At 54.4% G+C, this 20,077-nt stretch overlaps 1 long non-coding RNA gene across 1 annotated transcript; it reads right to left on the bottom strand.

Moving 5' to 3' along the window:
- Nucleotides 1-630: 630 nt before the first annotated feature.
- On the bottom strand, nucleotides 631-14,994 carry LOC135330387 (uncharacterized). Its single transcript, XR_010392397.1, has 3 exons — nucleotides 14,079-14,994; nucleotides 9,814-10,077; nucleotides 631-2,777 (listed from the first exon to the last, which is right to left on the bottom strand). It is a non-coding gene; the product is annotated as an uncharacterized LOC135330387 (long non-coding RNA).
- Nucleotides 14,995-20,077: the final 5,083 nt, after the last annotated feature.

Below are 20,077 nucleotides of genomic sequence, written 5' to 3'. Positions count from 1 at the left end.
AGTCTTCCAAAGCCTGCCTGAGCTGTAAATTCAGCTTTAAACTCTGCTAATGCGGCGTGCTTGGCCCGGGGTTGTCCTGCAGACTGTCTCCTCCCCACGGCACCCGGAGCGCTTGTGGTCGGGCTGTGCAGCCATGGTGAAAAATAAATAAATAAAAACAAATGCAATGGAAGTGGCACAGGAGAGCCATTCGGATCCAGGCAGCTCCTCTCGGTGACTTTGCTCCTCACACGAGGATCCCTCCTGAAATCAGGATCGGTGCCTGCAGCCCTGTGGAAAAAGCCCGTCCTGGAGCAGCCCGGAGTGCGGCAGCTCCGTCCCGCGGAGACGCCGAACAGATGCCTCTGCTCCCCGGGCTCTGCTCTCCCAACATACTGCTTGGGAAGAAATTTTGGAAAAGTTTCAGTTCCTGTCAGCCTAAAGCAAAAACTCTTTCTCTCTCCAATTGTTTGGAAATGGCAGCATATAAAAAAATCTGTGCATAGTCAGCTGTATTTTCTTTGAGCTTTAAAAAGTCTCCCTGCAAATACTTCGAATCTGGTGGAGGTGTGGGAGATGAAAGTGGGGGTAAAAAACCTAGCCAAGACTGCAAAATAATTAAAGGAGCATTTAACCAAGATCATTATTTTCCACAATTTTTATTTGTATGCTAGACTGGATACAATGATCTTGAATATTGTTCCACACTATTACTGTGCAATAAATTATCTGAGCAGAGCACAGCAAGGCATCATAATGTAATATATTTTTATAGGGCCATAAAGTAATTACGCACCAGACAACAAAATCCTACAGAAGTGACATATTTTATGCTTAAATTATAATTACATTAAAAGTGTCTCTTCCATTAGATGTTTATAGAGCGCACATGATTGGTGTTTGTGGGCCTGTGAGCGAGGATGATCTCACAGCGAAAGCAGGGCTGGGCTGAGGAGACGCAGCGAAGAAACATTCCTGGGGTTTTGACATTTTCAGAACATTTCAGACAATCTTTGCTACCTATCAGTAGCCAAGCTTAGATTAACATAGTTATTTCTTGGGCTGATTTCTATTGCTGTCTGGTTGAGCCCGTAGGTATGGTCCCACCTAGGGAAAGAACTGCAACGTAACCGTGTCCCAGGAGCTGGGGTGCTTGTTGGTCTAGCTGGTCTCCATAGGTCTCTTCCAACCTCAACCGCTCTGCAGCTCCCTGATTTCCTTCCTTTCACCTCTCCTGGATACGAGGAATTGGGTGAACCACCCAAGTCAGCGTTTGCACCTCTATAGCCGCAGCCACACGGCAACAGGCAGGAGAGCAGCAGCTGGGCTGCTCCACGCTGTGCGAACCCCGGTCCCTCCCGCGGTGCAGGAGGGATTTTGCTCAGGGCATGGCAGCCTGCTTTGAGTTAAACCTGGCAGAACAGCTTAGGGCGGCTGTGCAGAGACTGACGGCCTCCGAGCCTGTTACTGCTAACGAGGTGACGGGGTAGTTTCTCCAGCGGAGCTGCGGAGGCCCAGGTTTGGACAGGTGAAGATGGAATTACATCCCTGGTGTAACTGCTGCTGGTGCAAAGTGTTAGGAAGGTGGGAAAAAATCAAGGCTTTCATAGGCCACATGTTATGTCCCACGGGAAAGACAAGTACCCACCGATCTTTACCTCTTTCAGCTATGAGCCCCTGAGCAGCGTGCTCAGAAGCAGCCACAAGAGACGTAGTAGAAGCAGAAAGAGCAATGAAGCAGCGATGGTCCCAGGCCTTCATGGTCTTCCTAATGCCAGGCCCCGCGGTTGGGAGCAGTCCGGGGGTGGATGTGGGGCAGCTCTGGGGTGCAGAGGCATGGAAGCAAATCTCAGCCTCCGGAGGGATCGGCACACGCAAAGCAGCGGTTGCTGGTGGGGTAGGATGGCTCTCGTCTGGGAGGAAACGGCTTCTGCGGTTTCAGCCCAGCTTTTCCTGGAAAGTGCCCAGCTCCCACCTCGCGCCTATCGGCTCTTCCTGCATGACTCATGCACGCATACAAAATGCTGTAGGTGGGTATTCGCTGCCCTTTAAAGGAGGCAACATCTTCTTAGAAGTGAGAGAGGGATCACATCCTGGGCACCCCGGCGAGGGGCAACGGTTAGAAGAGGGGATGGAGGATTGGGGCTCCATCCTTGGGTCTGCCATTCCTTGCATTGCTTCTCGCATCTTCTGTGGCCCTCAGAAAGCTACTTTGCTGCTCTGTGCCTCAGTTTCCCCATCTGGATGGGAACCATGTTTGAGGGGAAGGAGTACAGGATCAGGCCTGAGAGATTAACACTGTGCAAATACTGCCACACTCAGGAGCGGTGGGAAGATACATGAAGTCCCCTTCCAGAGGCATCAGAACCCACAGGATTACAAACCAGGGACCTTAAAATAAGGTTGTGCGAAGGCTGCATTTGTCTGTCCGTCTCTGTTTCTCTACCTACCGCACACGCATCCGTCTATCTACCTATCTGTTCATCTATCTGTCTTTGAATTTCCTATTTGCGAGATGGCTGCACTCTTCCGCAGCTGACAACCCTTTAGAATAAATCCATGCAGTGATAGTTGGTGTTTTGCTAGAGAAAGGTCATTTAAGCTATTTGTATCACAGAACCGAAGCCAACTCGATATCCTTCCTGTCTTGACATCCTTTCTCGGGCTGCGGTCCGCTCTAGAAGCGCACAGAGGAAAAGCGCTGAACAATCACTAGAAACGTCCGCCTGTATTTCACCCTCCTGTGCCACATCCTTCAACGCTCCGCTCTCCGGGGGTAACGTGTGCTGTACTCCGCGCTGAAAGAAAAAGAAATGGCTCCTTAATCACACCTACACATCACTGCTCTGCTGGTTTATCCATCAAACCGCAACATCTCCCGCTTTGCAAGCGCGTTCCTGAAGAATTCGGCTGGCCTGGGAGCGCCGAGCAGAGCAAGGGCGGCTTTGGAAGTCCTGCCTTGCTGCTGCGGTTGCCTCTCTCGTGACTCTTTGCCACGACATGCTCGGGCTAGGCCATGTCGCGACATCTGCCTGCGCGGAGCAGGAGCCCCTCCGCGCCGTCAGCCTCCGCGCGCTTCCCCCGGAGCCAGCAGCTCCCGCGGGCTCGCACGGAGACGGGCGGCAGCGGCGCCGGGGCCCCTTGGAAGAGGCAGGAGGGAAGAGAGGGCAGGGGTTAAATTCAGGCTTTTGAGAGCTGAAACCTTCCAACCATAAGGCGGATGTGGCACTTCCCAGATTGCGTGTAAATCAGAGACACATGCTCCCTGCGCTATGGCAGCACATGTGCACTGTCTATTTGTGGGACCCACATCATCTTCTTTCTGTTTAAACCCTTCAAGACTGAAAAAGTTAGTTTGCTCCAGCCCCAGTCCCAGCTCCATGCTGGATTATAATATGGGGGATTTTCCCCCCAAGGACTGACAGCACGAAAGCTACCTTCAATTTTGGACCAGAAGGACTCGACAGCGCCCTTTCAAACAAGCTCCCGACTCGCCGCCAGCCCTGGAGCTTTCTCTCCCTCTGAACCCTGCCAGGAGCAGCTCCGCATCAGGAAACTATTCGAGGGGATGTTCTGCATTAGCCACAATCCAATTATTAGCCGCTGCCTGATGGTGTCTTCCCACGCTCCTTCCAGGCCAGCAAGACGCCGTCCGCGGCGTGCGGCAGGTTGGAGGCGGCGGGTGAGCGGGGCACGTGGCGAGGTCCCAGCTTCCCGCTGTTTGCACAAGCCCACGTTTACGTCATCCCGGCGACGGCAGCGTGCTCGGGGTAAAGTCCGGCGTTGAGCTGCCCGGGAGCAAAGGGCGAGGCGGTGCGGAGCACTGCGGGCCGCCGGCGGATGCAGGCAGGGCGGACGGGCCGGGAGCACCGTCTCACGCAGCCAGGGCTTTCGAGCACGGGCAGCTCTGAAAAGCTGCCCTGTATTTTCACCACTGAATTTTGCATTGATGAGGCAGGAAAGCGACACTGTAGGCAGTGCATTTCTGCAGGATTAGTAGTCTGCTCAGATGATTACAGTCACTTAGCCTCCAAACCCCCAGCGCTACAGCAGCACTTGAGGCATGCAATCATCTGTCAGGAGCACAACATCTGCCGTATCGCCCTGGCAGCACGTGTTTTTGACTTGCCTCTATCACACAACCAGAACAGCCGAGGAGGAGTATCAGGCCGGCTCCGCGCTGAAGCGGCCGTGTGTCACCCGGGGAGGCTGGGACATGTTGCTGTCCCCGTTCACAGAGCCACCAGCCAGATGTGACTTCTCCAGCGTTGCAGAAGTGCCCGTGCTGAACCTTTCCTGCTTTTGCTTTCTTCCCAGTGCTTTCTTCCCAGTGCGACATGGAAACATTTTGCAGGAAAGGACCAACTTCTGCCTAATTTGGGGCTGGGAAAGATCACAGTCCTTCAGACGGCCTGGAAGCATATTGATTTGACTGCCATGGTCTGGGGCTGTCACACTGTGTCGAAACACGATGTTTTGATAAGGCTGAAGCAAAAGGAAAGTTGAATTTTCGCAAGGCACATGGCGTTTCAGGCCCGTTAGCATCTCCAGAAACCTCCCCAAGAAAACCTCCTCCTTCTCGGCTAGGGCCATGGCCAGGGAGCTGCCCTTCCCACCGTGGGACGTCCTCCCGCGCCGCCCGGGCGCCTCGCAGAGCTGGGGTGCCGGCAGCCGGTCCCTGCAACAAGGCCCTTCGGGTCGGGGGGCAATACGTGGTGCAGGACAGGGAGAAAATAGTCGGAGGCTGGATACACTGTGAAAGGGGTGCGTGGCTTGGAATTGAGAGAGTCAGAGGGGATGGAGCAAGCAGGGACGCTGGAAGGGCTTTTTATTCTTACTAAATATAATTGAAATGTCCATAGTATCAGGACTCCAGAAAATAGAGACTAAAAAGAGCACTACGTGCCTCAGGACCCTGGAGGAAATGATCCGATCTGGCACGCTGCTAGGACGCGTTTGGAGATCCTTGGATGAAAGTCTCACAGCCCTGCCCAGGGCGAGCGCGCGGCACGCTTACAACCCTGACGCCCAACCGCAGCTCCCACGGGGAGGCCGTGCGGGAGCATCAGAACAAAAGCCTGTTAATGTAGAAATATCTCTTGCCTGCTGCTGTCGATGGGCTCCGTGAGCCTCAAGGGCTCCAGACATTTGTTCTTCCGCCTGCAAGTACAGCAGCACGGACGCAGAGACCGAGACCGGTCACGCCAGCTTGGCAGTTTTCGCTCACGCACACGTCTTGCCTCGCAGCTTGCTGCCCCGAAGCGTCCTTGCAGGCCAGTTTGCATCGGCACAAGATTTTGTCACGCACACTGTTGAGCAGATGCCCGTTTGGAGGCATTTCACGGACTCGCTGCCCACAGCTCGTGTCGCGCGGGAGGTTTCGGCGTCCACCTGCGCGCATGAGTAACGCGGTGGGAGAGCAAGCGCAGCCAAGTCCAAGGCTCAGCCGGGTTCGGTGCCAGGTTGCAAGAACAGGATCTGATGCGTGTCAGCTCCCGATGAAAATCCAAAGGGGGCTATTTCCAGAACACACCTACTTCTTTCAATGCCCCTTTTGACTAACCAGTCCCCAAATTTTGTTCGTTCAGCCACTTAGATCAACACCTGTGAACATGGCATCACATTCCCCACCGGGGCCCCACGAGGTTTTGCAGCTTTTTTACTCCCACGTTCAGGTCCACAACCCAAAGTGCAGCGAAGCCCTCACCGGTCATGAGGGGCTTAGAGGGATTTGGCTACACGCAGCGCCCCAGCAACGGCAATAACTCGCTTCTCTCAGAAATCTGCAAAATCTGCTTTTGCATGACTTCTGCCAAGAGAGCAATCGCCGAATCCCATCTGCAAACCGGAGGCCAGGCCAGCGCAAACCAGGGAAGCGATGGCTCTGTTTCGCTTCCAAGCCGCAAGAAGGTTTTGTATTAAAGAGGCAGATTTCAAATTAATATATAAAGAAAAAGAAACATGCCTTCCTGGGTACCCGTTGCTCAGAGCAGGTAAAATTTGCCTACAAAACAGGCAAGGTGCCAAAATGAGGAAAGAGTTAAGCTTACTTCTTTAGATACAGAGAAACCGTAACTGATTGGCTGTAAAACAGCTTCTGCATTTGCTGCTTCCATTCTCAGGAGAAAAAAAAACGTAACAAACTAAGGTTTTATTCTAAACTTCACCTCTGAGCTCTATTGGTCCTAGTTCAATGGAGTCATTCTCCTGATTTACTTCGTTTCAGAGCTCAGCTTGCTCTTGCAAATGGAGCTGGAGAGGGCCCTCCGGATAGCGGGGTGGATCGGGGCCCCAGGCTGGAGCGAGGCCCTCTCTTTCCAGAGGCAAAGTGTGAACTTGGGGCTGGGGCTGGGAGGTGGGCTTGGGATTTAGTTGCGAAATGCATAACTTCTGCACTGGGCTTATTCCCTGCTCCCTGCCTGGCGTATCTGGAAATGGGCTGGATCCATGCAGACAGAAACAGCTCAGTTCTCCTCTGGCAGCTTTCCCAATAGAAAGAAAGGGATAAAAAGGGAGGATAATATTATTTTTAAGCAAGTCCGAAAGGAAAGAGCTGTGCTGAGCTCAGGTTAAATACATATTTCTGGCTCAGCCCTCCTCCTTCCTCCCAGATCGGCAGAAGGACTCCTGTTTCACTACTCAGCGCAGTACAGGAGAAACACCCCGAAATGCTCACGCATTCGGTTTAGAGACCTCCTTTTCCTGGGTCCTTCCCTCCACAGCTCCAAGGCTGCCCGAGTGGAAGCTGCCATTTGACTGATGCTTCCTGGATGAGGGACCTAGTCAGACAGCGCAGGTGCGATGCCGGTCCCCCCGCAGATAGCTACGTCCTTCTGGAAGGGACCAACGTGGCACTGCCACAGGGCAGAGCGCTGGGCTGGAACACGAGGATGGTTTTTTCCACCACCTTTCTGGACCGTTACAGGTGACCCTCTGCCACGGATCTTTGCCATTTCCGAGAAGTCAGCGTTGATGCTGAGGTCTTTGCAAAGTCCTTTGAGCTCTACAAGTTAACAAGTGGAGTTGCAAAGGAAGATATTATTAAAAGCTACTTTTGGCCCAAGAACTGCAACTGCACATTCGGATTTTAGTTCAGCCACTCATGTAACCATCTGTTAAACTTTAAGCAATGTACATAAGTCCTGTTGGCTTCCAGGAGACCAAAGGACACATCTGAAGTTAAGTGTGGGGTTAAACCAGGCTTTTAGAAGGAGTCCGAGTTAAACATTCAGCTCCTGCTGAAAGGGGACTTGGGTACCTGCCTGAATCCTTAAAGCTTTTCTGAAAACAGGATGTGAAGATAACATTGCTTCACCTGGCTAAACGAGTCTCTCTTAAATCGTTTAATACCCAACTTGGCCCAGCGTCTTTTACGAAGCGTCATGTTTTCCATCAAAGGGAGCCATGCAGGAAATGAAGGACTCCGAGCCCGCACAAACGATGAAGCCATGTAAATAAGGATGGGTGCCCAGCGATGGCAGCAGGCTTGTGTCAGCGGCACTTTCCTGACAGCGGTGGAAAGGGTCCTGATGCCACAGTGAGAGCAGAAGTCCCTCGTGACCCGGGCGGGGAGTTAGTAGAGCATTTGAGAACTTTGGCTCTACTCTGTTTAAGCAATTCTCATCTTGAAAATGAGGTTATGGAGAATCCAGTGAAAATCCCTCTGTGTTTCTGTAGCGCTGAGGAAACGAGTGAGATCAACCCCGAACTCTCGCAGTGAGCATGCGCTGCCAGAAATAGTTCTGTGCTTGGCCCAGCAAAGCCGGCCTTCTCAGGCTGCCTTGGGAAACCAAACTCTCTGCTGTTTGACTCCAAGAGAAAATGTTGCCAGCTGCCAGTATTTAAACGAGCGGTGCTGCTTCTGAGCGTGAAAGCAGCCAGGCAAGACATCGTGCTGGGGGACAGACGGGGAGAAAAGAGGGCATGGACTCAGCGCAGAAACCACCATGCTGAGAAACCCAGCTGTGGCACAGCGCTCGGATATGCCCGAGGGTGAAGCCAGATGATATCAAGTGATTGCGACCATGCAGTTCATATTACTACCATCTTTCATCCGTTACTTGTCCTAAGGAAGGAGGCAAAAGCTGCTGAAAATGTACTAGTGCCGTTGCTCGTGATTGCCTGACCCTACCTCCAGCCTGGCAGCCTGGAGCAGCCTGATCCATGGCTTGACCGTACGGCCCACGCTCTGCCGTGGAGATTGCATTGGGAAGATGGCTCAATCTCACCTCGACACCAAGGATGAGCTCAGCTTGGATTTCTTTGCAGGATGATATTTTTTCCTGGGGTCCGTCAGCATGATGGCTCCCACATCACGAAACCTTCCTCTCTCTGCCTTTTCCCCACTCGCCGCTGCACTACCAGAAGCAGCAAGATTAAAGCAGATGTTGGCAGCTTGCAAGGTTTTTCTTTCCGAGCCAGGCAAAAGTGACTTTGATTTTCCATGCTTTTCCAGCAGACTTCTCTGACTGAGTGCATGAGAAGATATGGCTAACGGTGAATTTACCTAATGAGTTAGGAGCTACAGAGTAGTACATATATATGCATACCTAATGCCTGATTTAAATGAATATCCCATGACTGTTCTTTGTAAAAGCAAGAATTTACACATGAAAAATTTTAACATCAATATGTTTCCAACAAGCAACAAATCTGATAAAGATTGATTTTCGTGGGCGTTAGCTGCCTGCATTCCAAAATCTGGCCCCAAATGCTTTCTGTCTTAAACACATCAAATCTTTCTAGCAAAAAGACACTATCTCCCTTCAGTCAGAAACGCATCATATGGAGACATATTGGGGCTAGCTTTTAGCTAACTAGCTCAGATACCAGTAGCAGCATTGCTTAAACAGAGCTGTCAGAGACCCAGGGCACATATTGGGGTAGCTTCGTGGTGGGGGGGTCCACGCCACGGGGGCTGCAGCCCGCCGGGCAGCTGTGCTCATGCCACCTTGGCTGCTCCAAGTGCATCAGGGAAAACTCTTCCAACAACCAATTCCCCAAATGCTAAAATATCTTTGTCTCAGAGAAAGTCAGTTGGGAAAATATTCCAAGTTGCTTTTCAAAAGCAAAAAAATTCATTGCAAAATTAAATCTGGAATATTTTCCTAAATAAAAGGAGGTTTAAAATTTGCTTTATCCCAGTGGCTGTCACAGGGGTTTTTTAACATTATTTTATGACATGTCAGAAATTGTAACACATAGTTTGTGTCATTTATTACACACATGTCATAATATAATGTGACATGCCGCTCTGTGATAGACTAGTTGGAAGTTTAATATTCAGAGCACTGCTGCCTGGCCTTGGCTGAAGCTTTCCGCCTCACTTTTTAGATCAAAGTGCTTCTCGCCTGTGTTGCCACCAAACAGCTTGCCTTTTTGACAAAATACGTGCAAATGCAGCGACAGCAAATATCTGAAGACGAAATTTCAGCGCAGCAATCCCAAAGCTTGCTCTGCTCCCCGATCACTCACACCGCCAGCGCGCTCGTAAAGAGGTGCCAACGCGTGGCCTTTCTCCCTGACCGTGCAGGGATGCCCTCTCCCTGCTGTGACAGCCCAGCCGAAGCCAGCGGCCCCACAGCTGCACGGGGGTAGCTCTGCACCTGAATAAGCCCCATATAGAAAGGGGCTGCAGGGACATTTGCTGGAAACTGAAGTTTTGTGCTTTTAACCCTGAAGATCCCAAGGTCTCACCAGAACATTGCCCACTACGGCACCCCCTCTTGAAGCTTAAATGCCAGCTAACTCCCTTGATCAGCAAAGTCCAGCCTGACTACAGCAGGGCTGCTCACTGACTGCTCTCGCATGCAACTTTTTGGAGGCATTGATTACCTGTCAGAACCAGACGTGCACAGCATCCGCAAGAGAAGAGCCACGAGGAGGTGATGGCTGCAAGAGAGACCCCAGCTTCCTTGCCAGGGACCGGTGCGTAAGGTGACGACAAGGCAAGGGTCTGCAGACAGGGTCCCCAAGCGACCTGCGACACCGCAAGCTGCCGTCGGAGGTTTACGGTGCCAATGGGATGCGGTAAAGGAGACATTCTGGAGACGTTGCCACGTGCACACGGTGTGGGGATGGATGTGGGCTCAGCTGGACCTGGGAGCAGAGAGGAACAAAAGCCAGAGCTGCAGCAGCCTCCCAGAGCTTCCTTACTCCTGCTGTCTCAGGCCAATCGTAATTCAATTGTAAGAAATTTGTTCCAGGTGGTAATTTGGCATCTGCTTTCATTTCACCCCATGCATTGAGCAATTGCAGGTGACTCTGATGAGTGGCTAATCTTGCCCACAGCGGGCCAGATCCTCAGCTCACGTAAATCAGAGGAAGCACCATGAGATCTGGAGCAGTTCTGCTGGCTCGTGCCAGCTGAGGAGCTGACTGCCGGGCATCAGGCCCGCCAGCAAAGGGCCCTGCTGTGCGTGATGCAAGCGCTGAGCAGATAACTAGCCAGGGAAAAAGCCCTGGCCTCAGAAATAAGCAGCTTCTGCTCCAGGCACTACGTTTCTGTGCTTTGCGGTCTCGGCTCAAGCCTGGCTTCAAGGCTGGGGCGCACAGTGATAGCGCCTGGTCTCTATGGGAAGTTTTCACCTCCAGAAGACACTGCGCAGAACAGGTCCAAGGCTGGGCTCTAGGTTAGGGACTACAGAGGATGGAGATCAGCGCGTGAGAGGAGAGGGAAGAGCAGGGAAGAGCCGTTGCCAGCAGCACAGGGATGCGGCCGTGCTGCCGGCTGTCTAGACACATCCCTCCAAGCCACTCAGGATAAGTGGGTTGCGAAAGCAGCTTAAAGCTCTAAGTTTTGTGCTTCAGCCACTGAATTTGTGTGCAAGGAAATTCCCTGGCCACTGCCCTGTCCCTGGCTCCTTCCCGCAGGCTGCCAGGCAGCTCCTCTCCTGCCACCGTCCCCCCGGCGAGAGCTGCCCGGCGCGTCCCCGGTCACGTGCCGCAGGGTTTCTATTTGCATCCCCAGCCCCTTTAAGCGGCCGCCCTCGTGTCCACCGTCTCGTTATCTTTCTGGCATTCCAGAGCGCTCAGCCCTAGCCTCGAGCAGCTGGAGGAATTTGCTCCCCAAGCACTAATTCCTCCTCTTCCCCAGAAGGACCCACGAGACGGCTCCTCTTGTGCAACCAGCACAGGCCGTGCTCCCGCCCGCGGCCCGGCAGCCTCACCCGGGGAGGCCGCGCTGCCCAGGTCCTCCCCGAATGCAGAGCCGGGGCCCAGCCGGAGGAGATGCATTGCATCCCGGCTCCTCGCTCCTGTTTTCCCTCTGATTTTGGTGGTAAAAAGGATCATTTTTCCTCCCCAAGGTAGCCCAGCTGGGGAACTCCTCGCTGCAGGGCGAAGCTGAGGCTGAGGCAGCAGCCGAGTTTGAGCCTGGACTGAAATCACCGGGGTCAATAAGCAATTCCACATGTACAAGAGCAAATCACTTAAAAAATAAAGATGTGGGGAAGAGATATAAAAGCTGCAGGACTAAAACCAGGCTAATTGTCTGGGGTTAGGCGAAGACTCGACCACATCTGCTTACTGCAGGGCTTTCAGGCGCTCCGTCCTCCGCAGTTGCTGGCGGCCGAGGGAGAGCGGCTTTGGGGCTCGGCGGCCTGCGAGGCCGGTGAATCATCCCCAGCTAATGAAGGAGCCGGCGAGCTTTTGCAGAGCGTTTTTGTTGACAAGAACATTGCGCTGACAAAACAGCCCGTTTTCCCCACTCTAACCTCCTCCTTATCAGCCGCTCGTCCCCGGGAGTGTTGGCTGACACCGGCTCGCGGCAGACGCGGGTTATTAAGTTGTTGACAGAGAGCTCATCCACTCCGAGCAGTTATCATCGCGGGGAGCATCCGCGGCGCGGGCTGCTCCTGACAGCCTCTCTCATCAGCCAGATGCCGTGTGTCGAGGAGCCTCCTCGAGACGCACACCCTCTTTTTCCCCTATTGCTGTATCTAAACGAGTTTCCCGGCAGTGTCACTGCCGATTTGGCCTGCGGAGCAGTTTATGATGGGACACAGGGACAAATGGGCATGGAAATGCTCCTTATCCAGCCCCCCCAAACGAGCACATATTCTGCAAGGAAGTAGGTATGGGGGTAGGAGGGGGATTCGTCTGGGCAATTGCTGTTACAACCTAACGAGCAGGGAAGGGGCAGCACTGGACCACCTTGCCTTCACGGGTGGGAAACCTCCTGGGCCAGACCTTTGGCTTGACGATGCCGCCGTCACTTTACTGATTTTGGTGTAATGCTACAGATGGCACCAACTGGCTGAAAGCCGTGCCAAAGCGTGGGCTTCGAAAGCCAAAGCACGGTTCAGAGTGAGATAAAAGCGGAGTTTATCAGACCAGAGCTTTCTTCCCGAGCCCGCTCGGTCTGTGCCCTCCTCAGAGGGTGCTCAGCGATAACGGGATCAGCGGATGAGCTCAGTAATCCCGGCAGTCTCTGATTTAGCCCCGTGGGCAGGGTAGATACCAGCCAAAGCTTCAGCTCCAAGTCTGCAGTGAACCCTCCTCGTTCGTGCAGTCCTGCCTGAGATGGGTGCTGCCGGGGCGCGGGGCTCGGTCACCGCCGCTGCGCCGGCCGGGCAGCTCGTCTGCTGATTGCAGGGACGCAGCAAGAACAGCCCAAGCCCACGATGCAGCGCTGGCATGCATTCGCTTTGATGTCTGCCCTGAAGATGAAAAGTCTTAAAATCAAAGGCAAAAGCGTGTAAAAGAGCAGAATCTAAAATAATTGGACACTCCAGCCTTCTTAGGTGAGTGCGAATAGGAGGATTACTGTGGCGTGGGTAGTCAAACGCATATAAGCTTTAATCTAAACGGAATAGGAAGCAGGCAGTGGGATCACGGCAATGCAGCCACGCAGAAAGGCCGCGGGTCTCCAGCCGGTGCAGAGAACCGAGCTGCTCCGCGCTCCTTCGCCCAGGCTGGCCACGTTAAGGCTGGCCTGAGGAGGGCTGCCCAGTTCAACTCACACCGTGCCTTGCAAGCCTCCAGGAATAGCTGACCTTGCACAGGGGATTTGTTCACCAGGGGATCTGCATCCTTTTCCTCGTTTCCCCATGTTAAAAGGTCTTAAAAGGCTCCTGTTTCAAGCCCGAAGAATATTTTTAAGGCTTAAAGCCGGTCAGGGCTGGTGGGAAGGGGACAGGACTTGACCCATTCTCCGTAAGGGAATTACTTTTCCCCGTGCTCTTAGGGTTTATGTTTCTTTATGTTGCGGTGCCTCCCAGGACTTCGCAAACACGCTCCGCATGCAAAGACACGCACACGCGAACGAGCGCCGCCAGCACGGGGAGTCGCTTCCATTGAAAAGGCTCGTTTTTTTCCCCTGATTGGAAAAACTAATTAGAGATTAGACGGGAAGGAGCGCTGCAGCAAGCAGACCTGCCGGTTCCTTCCCGGCCAGCCAGGCTCGCAGACGTGCCGCTTGCTCCCGCGCCCGGGCAGCGCGGCCGGGCGTCGAGCGAGGGGGCGGCTCGCCGGGAGGGCGGTGGGAACGGGCAGAGGAGCGAAGCTTCCTGGAGAACGCGGAGGACAGGAGACAAAATGTTCTTGCTCAATGTTGTAAACAACCCTAAAGTGTTTTGAAAGACTCTGTCAATATAAATTACTGAGAAACAAGACGCTGGAATTGCAAAAGAGGAACCCAGCTGCAGGGAGGCTGCTCGCCGAGCGCCTTGCCGCCGCGGCCACTCGAGGGGCCGGCACCGCTCTCCGCTGCCCTCGCACATTCCCTCTATTCTTCTCCCTCTCCCGCTCGCTCTCGTGGAGGGGAAGCATTAAGAGCTCTGCGCGAGATGAGTGCATTAAAACGTCCTCCAGTCCTGGCCCCTGCGGCCTCTCGAGCAGGGGGAATTTGCCGGCAGAGCTCTTGGCGCAGCATCGATCTGCTGCAAACGCGTTGGCATAACTCCCCGTGCGAGCCGTCCCCGTGCGCGGCCGCGGGAGCCCTGCCGGGGGGGTCTGCAGCACGGGGGCCGCTCCGCAGCACCGTATCCCCATGCAGAGCCGGGGATCACAGATCCCTCTGCGGTCACCGCAGGGCAAATGTGCGCCTTGGCCACGGCCACGGAGCAGCTGCTGTGCCGTAAATTCGCACCCTCCGTTACCTCGCGTCAACTTGCTCGGACGGCTCTACCTTCCGCCAGGGTCACGGCCGGGGCCCTGCTGGAAACCTCTCCGACGGCCGCCGCAGCCCTCGCTGCTCAGCCCAGGTAGCAGGAGCCCAAAGCATCAATTTTGGCGAAAACAAGAGCAGAGCAATGCCGTGCGCGGAGCTGGCCGGGATGCGAGGCCGCAGGAGCTCTCCAAGCCCTTACGAGGGGGCAGAGGGGCCTCAGCGCTAGCCCTCTCCCCGGCCGGAGGTGAGCCGTGGGGGGACGGGAAGTGTGTCCGTGGGAGATGGAAACTCCAAGACCTTTCCGGATCTGAGCCTGAATTGCCGAATCCTGCTGGGTCAAAAGCAGAGGCTCCAAAGCCCCCAGCAGTCCCTCAAAATGCCTCAGCTTGCACCTCCGATGTTTCCGTCTGGTACCTGATGAATAAGACAGATGAAATAGATGAAAAACAGGAACTTCCGCACCCGAGGACCCTGTATCAGTTCCTGCTACCACCCCACGGACGCGGTGCTGGGCATGGATTGGGACCGTGCCCCTTTTCTGTTTAAAACATGGGCATTTCAGTGCAAGACCAAGAAAAAAATCTCCGTCCTATGCAGAGCTGCAGCCCGTGCGCGGTGGAGGCTTAAACCCGAACGGGACTTGCCCTGGGCGCCGAGCGGGGAGCACGGCGAGCACCGCCGTCCCGGCTGCACGGCCCGGGGCGCTTCGTCCGCCGCGGGAATGCCAGCGGGGCCGGGATGGCAGCCGGCCAAGCGCAGCGCGAGTGGTTTTCTTAGATCGCAGCCTGGTAGGAAAGCGGAGCGGGGACGCGCTCAGGGAAAGCCTTGACGGGTACGAACGGGCGCTTCAGGTGGGCTCTCGCCGTCCGGCAGAAGCGCGAGCCCGCGGAGCGGCTAACGAGCCCGGCTAACGAGCCAGCAAATCAGGCCGCTGCCATCTCCTCCGCCCCTCGCCGCCCGCTTCAATAACAGCCGACGGGGGAGGCGCCGGCGGCCGCTGAACGGCTCGATAACCGGGAGCCAAAAACATTCAAAACCACACGTCGAGATTAATTCATCCCCAAGCATCCGCGGACGGCGAAGGGGGGGAGGAGAAAGAGGGATGGAAGGGGGAGAAACGCCTTGGCCTCCTCCCAAGCCCGTGCTGGAAGCGCTGGGAGAGCTTGGCAGCGCTCCCGCTCCCCGGCACGGCGGCCGCTCGGCTTTCCGCGCGCGACCGCTCCGAGGCGCAGGCGACAGGATGGCTGCGGCGCGGAAAAAAAGGGCAGGAAAGGATGCGGGAGGGTCTGGAGGTGCCGGATGTCGAGACGGCGGCGGCGGGCTGGAGGCCGGACGGCGGAGAGGGCCCGTCGCCGGAGCGGACGGAGCCCCGGTCGGATGCTGCCCCGGGGCCGGTCCCGGTGCCGGCAGGTCGCCCCGAGACCCTCGCGGTTCCTCCGTTTGCACATAACGTAGTGCAGGGAACGTTTTTTTTCCTCCAAAACCTTGGTTTTAAACCACCTTTGAGCAGCATGAAACCCGCGCAGGGGAGATGGGTAAGAGCACGCTGTCGTTGGGCGCTTTTGAAGTTAACTTCGTTAATTAGAAGCTCCAGAAGCAAACAAGGTCCCTTAAGGCTTTGAAGCTCGACACCTTATATTTTAGGTTTCCAGAACTAAACGTCCTGCTAGAAATGGAGCTCAAACGACCCATTTCTGGAAGGGGAATCTCGGACCGCCGGCGGGCTCGCCGGGCTGCGGGCGACGGCATTGCCAGGGCAGTGCCAGACGCAGGGGCACGCCGAGGGCAGCTAATTGGACAGGCTAGCCCTGAGGTTAGCGACACGGCATTTAAGGACTGCAGCCCATCAAACCACCAGAACGACCAAGGTCAAAACCGTTTTTGAGTCATCCTGCCGAGTCTTACAGCAATATGTATAAATAATTGTACAGGCTAAAGCTAGCGACGGAGTGCAAACACTCCCACTGCTGCCGAACTGGGTGACATTCAGCCGAAAGGTCAGTTTTCTCACGATGGTATTTGCATTCTCCATCTACATACATTAAAAGGAAAGCAAAGGAACTGAAAGGGGCAGATGAATGGCCTGGAAATGCCGACGGTTCCCGGGCTTGAATAGGGCCCTGCATTTATGTTCAGCCCTTTAACTATTAACGCTGAGCAGCAAAGCGCTTCCTGGGGTGCTGGGTCTTTCTTCTGGAAGGCGAGGACGGCACACCTGCACGGGGCCAGCAGCGCCCGCCGGGACGTCCCCCGTCCTGGGGACCGTGCCCCAGCCCCGCCGGGGAGGTGCTGGGGCTTGGGTAGGGGCCACCAGGGAGCAGCAGGATTGATGTACAGGGGGGTTTTGAACTCCAGAAAGAAGATTTTGGAAGAAGAAAGCTGCAATAGCAGGCTCTAGTTGGACCATGTGGCATTTTTAGGGTGCCAGCTAATCCCAGGAGTAGGGGAGGGTAGTTAAAGTCTGCGGAGGGGAAACTCCTAGCTCCCAGGCACGGGGCAATGGCACACGTCTGACTCGTGACCAGCTGTCTCCAGTCGGGATGAGCTAGAAACAGGGCTTTTTTGTCTTTTGGAGCTGATGTTTGTTATCTGGGGAGCGCGGGGAGGGAAGAGGTGTTAGGAAATCTCTCTGACTCAGTCTTAAAACTTGCTTAATCAAAATGTTCACTGCATGTAGTGTGCTCCGTCTGAGGGTTTTCTTCCTCAGAGCCCGGTCCAAGTTGCAGCAGGAGATATGGCTCCAAGAGCTTAACCCCCAGTTAATTATGGACGGGCTGCCCTATTAGTCTCTAAGCCTGCATCAGTTAAACCGTGTCTTTGTGTGATATGGGACAGGAGATGTCTGTACTAGTGAAGATAGGCTTAGTCAGAGCATATCTGAAGCCTGAGACACGCTGTACTAAATGGCTGTTCTTAATGCAGTTTCTGCTGATGTCGAGGCATCTCAGACACCAGAATGCATCTCTTTGACCAAAAAGGACAAGAAAAAGGCTGCAGTGTACACGAACCTCGTGAGCTCGGTCCTCAAAGTCCGAGGGAGGGAAGCAAATTCACATAAACCTCCTCCTTGCCTCCCCGGCAGAGCCAATGCACCAGCTTGTTGCACCACTGTGCGTGAATTTGAAGTCAAAGTTGTGGAGACCATGTGGGACTTCAGCCACAGCAGCTGCTTCAGGAGGAAGCCTGAGTGCCCCCAGACCAGCCCAGACTGGGACACCGGCTGTGCTGTACTGGAGGAGCCTGGGCTGCAGGCAGCTTGCTTCCTCTCGTGAGCACGGGTGCTTCGAGAGCACCTCGTAGGGCACCTCTGAAAGGGTGACCGTGGGGAAGAAAGTCCTCATGGCCTTCGGGAGGTGGCTGCTCTCGGCTGGGGGAAGCCACCAACAAACACTTAAAATAGGAAATGCCTTCAGAAAATTTAGGGGGAAAACTAGTCTTTGCTGATGTTATCGGAGCAGAAATGGGAATCAGGCTTTTTGGAGGAGACATTTCCCAGCCCTGAGGGCTGCCAAACCATCCCGTGCTGCAGCAAAGCCCGCGCAGCCAAGGCGTGGAGAAGGCCTCTGCAATATTTCTTTCAAAAATAGAGCAGGGGTCACCCTTTTCTTTCAAAACTCCTCCCAGGAAGGAGCCACCCTCTGCCCGCTGCCTCTCCATGCCACTGCTCGGTGAACATTAACTGCAGCTGCAGGAGCCAGGCTCGGTCCCAGGCTGGGTCCGGCCGGTGCTTTTCCCAGTGCATCGGGTCTCCATCCACCACGCGCTCCGAGGAGAAGGTTCTCCCACTTCTGCTAAAGGCTTCCCATGATGAACAAAAAAAACCAAGGTTAACACAGCCAGGGAAAATGGGAATGCGACCACCCAGCTCCGTGACCAGCTCCCCCGAGCTCCAGCCGCTGCCAGCGTTGTGAGCTGCCGCAGACGGGATCGCTGCCTCGTGCAGAGCTCGGGGTGCAGGGGGGCTTGTAGGGGAGATTACGGAGCGATGCTGGATCCCTGCAGGTCATCAGCGAGGACAACCCCGTCCCATGCCGCTCAGCTCTCTTCAGACAGATGTTTCCAGGTGTGGCCAAATGAGACCTTCGGGCAGTAGGGCAACCTGGGTGTCCAAGCGCTGACACCTCCGGGTGGTTGGTGCCCCACGGGCCGGTTTAGCAGGGACATGGGGGGGGCAAGCTGGCAGATTACAGGTAGCGAAGTCCCAGGAGCCCCCTTGAACATGGTGAAGATCTTTCTGCGGATCCAGGCCACCTCTGCTCCTTGGTTTGCGTCCGTTTAAAAAGCAGCAAAATAACCCTGGGCTTCCGGAGGGTGTTGTGAGGCTCTGGAGGTGTCGGGAGCGGTTTTAAGCTCCTCCTCTGGACAGAGCTCTGCAAGTGCCGACCGAAAAAGCCATGAACCTTCCCCGAGGTCAGGCACAGACCCGCTTCACCTTAGCGGCCAGGGGGTTCAAGCCAAGACCAAGGGTCCCTTCTACGAGGCCCTGTAATAAAACATAGTCAAAGGCCAGTTTGTCACCCAAACCAACAGGAGCCGAAGAAACCACGAGCGTCCCCATCGAACGGGCGAGGGGACGGTCAGACCGTGGTTGCAGCCGGGGAAGGCGGCCGTGGCAGATCCAGGTTTCTCCCGGCTCTGCAGAGCTCCCGGCCCCGACGGCGCCGGGGAAGAGATCGCATCCTCCCCGCAGCTCGTTACCTGCAGGGCACGCGGGCTAATTGCGAGTCACGCGCTCCAGCAAACGGCACCGCCGCATAAAAGCCTTATCGACTGAATAAGAGTAAAGGGAAATGGCCTGATCTCTGCGAAGGTAACCTCCTTTTTCTAAATGGTTAATCTCCAACGTTAGAGCTGGTGTGTTAAAGGAGGTTTAGGACAATTTAATAGCTCATAAAACTTTATGGTCCCAGTTGAAATTGGAGTGATAACTCTGGAGTGTAAAGCTATACTTTGCTAAATGTCTCCCTTAGATTTTTTATTTTATTTTATTATTGGAAACTTAACATCTGCTACAGAAAAATAAAACGGAACAATTTTCGCTGTTGAGAGACATGAGCATTCTGCTTCTCTTCATTCTGTTTATATGTTTATTGCTTAAAACTTTGGCATCGATATTATCCTTGATTATTGAGATTTCAAACACTTAAAGGAAGGAAGGGAAAAACAAATCCAAAATGAACCTGAGATCAATTTAACCTGTGAGCAGAAGAGAAACCAAGAGGATGATAAATTGCAGACACCGATACTGTCTGGTGTCCTTTTAAATTTCAGTTAATAACGCAGTTCCTCGGCCAAATTTTGACTGTAAATTTGCTGCGTAAAGCAACACGCAACTCATCATAGAGAGGGGAAACAGGGAGGGTCTGGAAGGTGTTTGACTTCCAATACGCTGCATTGGTGCCTCGGTTTCCCCAGATGTAAGATGCTCACAGAGGCACTTGGCTCTCCTCCTCCCGAGCGGGGATCTGCAGCTGCAAGGCTCTACCCAAGGGCTCGATACCGCAGCGGGCGGTAAAGTCGGCCCTGGTAAACGTCGAAGTTGTCGGATGAAGGTTTCCCGTGCAGTCCAGTGCTGTGGGGTTTTCTGTATGACGCCCCAAGTGTTATTTTTTTCCCCCCAGCAAGTAGTCATTTGCTGTTCTTCCCGAATTCTTCTTGGCAGAAATCTCAGTTCGCATTTCCAGGCCACATATTTAAGGGGGAAAATAGGTTTCTAAAAGGGCCGTGTGGGAAATGAACCGGTGACTTACGAAGGCAAAATGTGAGCAGCGATTCACGGGGAAAAATGAAATGAAGACGCTGGTGAGCATCGGGGAGGGGTCTCTCACGCAGCCCGGGGCAGCGAGGGCAGCAAGCGCCCCGGCAAAGGCTCCCGCACGGCTGATCCCTGCTCCCTGGGGGCGGGTATTAAATGAAGTTTGTGATTTATGCAAAGACACTAGTATGGGAGCCGGTTTAACTTGCTCAGAGCGCCCAGCCGGGGCTGCT

This window comes from Dromaius novaehollandiae, chromosome 20 (genome assembly GCF_036370855.1).
Source record: "Dromaius novaehollandiae isolate bDroNov1 chromosome 20, bDroNov1.hap1, whole genome shotgun sequence".
In the NCBI taxonomy this organism is placed as follows: domain Eukaryota; kingdom Metazoa; phylum Chordata; class Aves; order Casuariiformes; family Dromaiidae; genus Dromaius; species Dromaius novaehollandiae.
Note: the sequence above shows the minus strand (reverse complement) of the source record. Positions and strands in the feature narration are given on the sequence as shown.